This window comes from Pinus tabuliformis, chromosome 2_2 (assembly GCF_031772625.1).
Source record: "Pinus tabuliformis cultivar Carrire ecotype Pingquan chromosome 2_2, CPIR1, whole genome shotgun sequence".
Classification (NCBI taxonomy): Eukaryota; Viridiplantae; Streptophyta; class Pinopsida; order Pinales; family Pinaceae; genus Pinus; species Pinus tabuliformis.
This window is the reverse complement of record NC_142300.1, coordinates 142,825,173-142,829,897: the sequence shown is the minus strand read 5'-3', so window position 1 is coordinate 142,829,897 and position 4,725 is coordinate 142,825,173. Positions and strand designations below refer to the sequence as shown.

The 4,725-nt window shown below is 49.3% G+C and overlaps 1 non-coding gene and 1 pseudogene across 1 annotated transcript; both read left to right on the top strand.

Annotated features, from left to right (window-relative positions):
* Nucleotides 1-321: 321 nt before the first annotated feature.
* LOC149191781 (18S ribosomal RNA) lies at nt 322-1,704 on the top strand (annotated as a pseudogene).
* A 2,682-nt stretch (nt 1,705-4,386) lies between these two features.
* On the top strand, nt 4,387-4,540 carry LOC149191780 (5.8S ribosomal RNA). Its single transcript, XR_016255250.1, has one exon. It is a non-coding gene; the product is annotated as a 5.8S ribosomal RNA (ribosomal RNA).
* Nucleotides 4,541-4,725: the final 185 nt, after the last annotated feature.

Below are 4,725 nucleotides of genomic sequence, written 5' to 3'. Positions count from 1 at the left end.
CAATCCCATGAATAATGTGGTTGATCCTATCTCTTTCTTCTCTATCTATAAAAGCTTGTCTCTATGCCTTGAGCAAGCTAGTCACAATAGTCAGAGTTACAGTAGTTCTAGTTCCGGCATAGTGATAGAGAGTTTGAAGCTGCAAGAGCCTTCTTTGCACCCATAAGGCCAAATCTAAGTAAGGAGATTCTTGTCACCCAAAGAGAGAGAGGCTTGTTCCTCATCCCAACAAGCTTTGCAAGACTTGTGTAGCTGACTACCCAGCCAAAGGAGGATTTGACGTCAGAACAATGGTTGTATTCTTATTTGTTATTTATTAATAATAGATGACTATCATTATGGTTCCACTCTCATTGTCCTATGATTGATGTTGAGTTATATCTTTTCTGACTGATATATAATTGCATCTACTAGATTTTATGCTTGTATTCGTGTTGCTCTTTGCATGTGCAGGTGTCCAATCACGGAGATCATGGGGATCGTGACCAGCCAAGGCAAAGGAACGAGGGCGACATCTCTTCTACGAACACTAGCGTTGGAATCCAAGTAGGTTCTCACCATCCAATTTTATTTGCAATTAGGAACTTGCGTGATAGCATTGTGTGATTGTTTCTAGACCCGGTCTGGGCTAGTAGGGATCATCTCTGTCCGCAGAGAGGATTTACCTCGCCAACAGGGTGCTACCTGGTTGATCCTGCCAGTAGTCATATGCTTGTCTCAAAGATTAAGACATGCACGTCTAAGTATGAACTAATTCAGACTGTGAAACTGTCGGGGGCATTCGTATTTCATTGTCAGAGGTGAAATTCTTGGATTTATGAAAGACGGACCACTGTGAAAGCATTTTCCAAGTATGTTTTCATTAATCAAGAACGAAAGTTGGGGCTCGAAGACGATCAGATATCATCCTAGTCTCAACCATAAAAGATTCCGATTAGGGATCGACGGATGTTGCTCTAAGGACTCCGCCAGAACCTTCTGAGAAATCAGAGTGTTTGGGTTCCGGGGGAGTATGGTCACAAGGCTAAAACCTAAAGGAATTGACGGAAGGGCACCACCAGGAGTGGAGCCTACGGCTTAATGTGACTCAACACGGGGAAACTTACCAGGTCCAGACATAGTAAGGATTGACAGATTGAGAGCTCTTTCTTGATTCTATGGGTGGTGGTGCATGGTCGTTCTTAGTTGGTGGAGCGATTTGTCTGGTTAATTCTGATAACGAACGAGACCTCGGCCTGCTAACTAGCTACGCGGAGGTTCCCCTTCGCGGCCAGCTTCTTAGAGGGACTATGGCTGTTTAGGCCATGGAAGTTTGAAGCAATAATAGGTCTGTGATGCCCTTAGATGTTCTGGGCCGCACGCGCACTACACTGATGTAGCCAACGATTTTTTATTCCTCGTTCAAGAGGATAGGGAAATCTTCTCAAATTGCATCGTGATGGGGATAGACCATTGCAATTATTGGTCTTCAACAAGGAATTCCTAGTAATCGCATGTCATCAACTCGTGTTGACTACGTCCCTGCCCTTTGTACACGCCGCCCGTCGCTCCTAACGATTGAATGATTTGGTGAAGTGTTCGGATTGCGTCGACGATGGTGGTTTGCCGCCATCGACGTCGTGAGAAGTTCATTGAACCTTATCATTTAGAGGAAGGAGAATTCGTAACAAGGTTACCGTAGGTGAACCTGCGGTAGGATTATTGATAGCACGGGTTTTCTTTTTGGGTTCGAGTTGGTTGGGTTTTGATTGCAATGTGGGACTTTGTGGTGCGTCTCTAGGGGAGTAGGTTTGGTTTTTGGTGGGAACATTGTTGGTTGCTTGTCTTGAGGTAACTACGCTTGTTTTTTCGTGTGTTCTTGGAAGCCATGCTTGTGCTTGTCCCACCCATCCTTTGTTTTTCTTCCCCCCAATGTGTTTCTGCAGGGGGTCCGGAAGCTTGTTTCTTGGGAGCCCTTCCGACGATCTGTTCGGCCGGGCATGGTTGCTGCAGAGTTGAGGTGCTCGGTAAATATGATGGATAAATTCAGACTCATTCGTAGTGGCGGTGCTCAGTCTTTTGTTCGTTGGAAGGCATGGGCCAAGGGTGCGGGCTTCCATAGTTGGTTCTCTCGAAAAGGCAGCGACGGTTGATGTGTTGCTTGGGTGAGCTTTTTCGCTGGTGGTTGGGTCGAGGGATTGGTTGCGTGCGCGCCTGGTATCTCAAACCTTTCGTGAGGCGATATTGTCGGGGTGTGGTCAAGTATGGGATGGATGAAGAGCGGTTCAACCCGTTGGGCTGGCCACCCTAGTCCCTCCCGATCGTTCCTCGACATGCCCTCGCGGAAGGGTTGGGTGTCGAGGTAATGAAAAACCCATCCCTCGGTCTGAGCTCCATCGAGATTGCAATTTTCCCCGCCAACCGGCATGAGGGTGGCAATCTTATCTCGTGCCTCTGTCGTCGAGGGAATTCCTCGTCCTCTCGTCACCCACTCCCCTTCTGAGGGAAAAAGAAGTAGCGGGTTGTGTCTTTGTTCCTCCCTTTGGATTCTGGGTTTTTTGTGGGACTTGCATCATTTCTTTGTTTCGTGGTGTGCGCTTTGCGAATGTCCCTCTCTCTAGTGGCCTTTCACCATCGATGTATTTGTGGCCCACGACTTTCTCCAGTGTTGAGTGTCGGCCCGTGACAACTCCTCTTTGGAGTTTGATTCTTTGACCCCCGTTGACTCTCTCGCTGGAAAGGTTGTTGGGTGTTTTGTACACGGAGGGGTGCAATGGTGGGGTGGGTTTGTGTTATTGGTAGCAGTCTATTTTTCGTTTGAAGCCTTGTGCCGCTGGGTTGGGGGGCTGTTTGCCTCTCAGTGACGTGCTCCAGACACTGGTCTCATCGTGGCCCTTGTCTTTTCTATTGGTCAGTTTTAGGTTGTGATTTATTTGCTTGGTTGTTTGCTATGTTGTAAAGCTGGAAAGGGTGTTGTGCTGAATGCATGTGGGAGGGTGTGAAGAGGTGGGATGCTTTTTTGATTGGGTGCCTTGTTTGATTTCTTTTTGGTTAGCAGACATCTACTCGGCGTGCTGTTGAGCTTCTCTCTTTTCTTGGGATCTTTGTTTCTTTGGTGTTGTTTTCTTCCCTTCTTCCTTTTGCCCCTAGCTTTACGGAGGAGAGGTGGGATTGTTGTGGATTGGTGCTTGGGAAGGAAGAAAAGCAGTGTGAGTTCCCAGGGTGGCCACCCTAGTCCTTCTTGATCGCCATCCCCTGCAGTTCCCCCATTTTCCTAAGGCGCGGGGTTTGGGAAGCTTGTTCTCTGTTTGAGCCTCCCCTTGTGAGCCGGTAGCCACGTTTGATATCTCTTGCTTTCTTGTTGTTTTCTTCCCTTCTTGCTTTTGGCCCCTTGGCTTTACGGAGAAAAGGTGGGATTGTTGTGGATTGGTGTTTAGGAAGGACGAAAAGTAGTGCGAGTTCTGAGGGTGGCCACCCTAGTCCTTCTCGATCGCCATCCCCTGCAGTTCCCCCCCTTTTTGTGAAGGCACGGGGGTGGGGAAGCTTGTTCTCTGTTTGAGCCTCCCCCTGTGAGCCGGTGGACGCGTTTGATATCTCTCTTTATTTCATGTTGTTTTCTTCCCTTCTTCCTTTCGGCCCCTAGCTTTACGGAGAAAAGGTGGGATTGTTGTGGATTGGTGTTTGGGAAGGACGAAAAGTAGTGCAAGTTCCCAGGGTGGCCACCCTAGTCCTTCTCGATCGTCGTCCCCTGCAGTTCCCCCCTTTTTGCGAAGGCACGGGGTTGGGGAAGCTTGTTCTCTGTTTGAAGCCTCCCCTTGTGATCTGGTAGCCACGGTTGATATATCCCTTTCTCTCTTGTTTGTTTTCTTCTTCCCTTCTTCCTCGTGGCCCCTAGCATTAAGGAGAAAAAGTGGGATTGTTGTGGATTGGTGTTCCGGAAGGACAAAACACAGTGCGAGCTCCCGGGGTGGCCACCCTAGTCCTTCTTGATCATCGCCCCCTTCAGTTCCCCCCTTCAGTTCCCGAAGGCACAGAGCTTTGGGAGGCTTGTGCCTTGTTTGTGCTCTGTTTTCTACCCTTTTCTTCCTTTCGGTCCCTAACTCTACGGAGAAAAGGGGGAATCGTTGTGGGCTGGTGTCGGGGAAGGGCTAAAAGCAGTGCGAGCTCCCGTGGTGGCCACCCTAGTCCTTCTCGATCACTGTTCCACGCATTTCCCCACTTTTTGCGAGGGCGTGGGGCTGGGGGAGATTTTCCTCTGTTCGAGACTCCCCCTGTGAGGGGGTTAGACACCTTTGTTTCTCTTTCTCTCATGCGTTTTTCCTCCTTTTGCCCCTTGGCCTTACATTTTTTGTGGGGGGTGCCCCTATTCAGTTTTGTGGGTGGTTTTTCAGTAGTACATGTGGAAACGACTCTCGGCAACGGATATCTCGGCTCTTATTACGATGAATAATGTAGCGAAATGCGATACTTAGTGTGAATTGCAGAATCCCGTGAATCATCGAGTTTTTGAACGCAATTTGCACCCGAGGCCTCGGTCGAGGGCACGTCTGTCTGGGCGTCGCATCCCATTCAAACACGCTCCCTGCAATATGCTAGGGAGTAGCAGAGCTGGTCATCCGTGCCCCGTGCGGTGCGGTCGGCTGAAATACCTCAAGTGATGTTTCGTGGCGTGCGTTGGCGAGCGGTGATCTTGTCCCCTTGGATGGGCAGTCGACGTTAGCCGATGCGGGCTTTGTGTGGCATCGC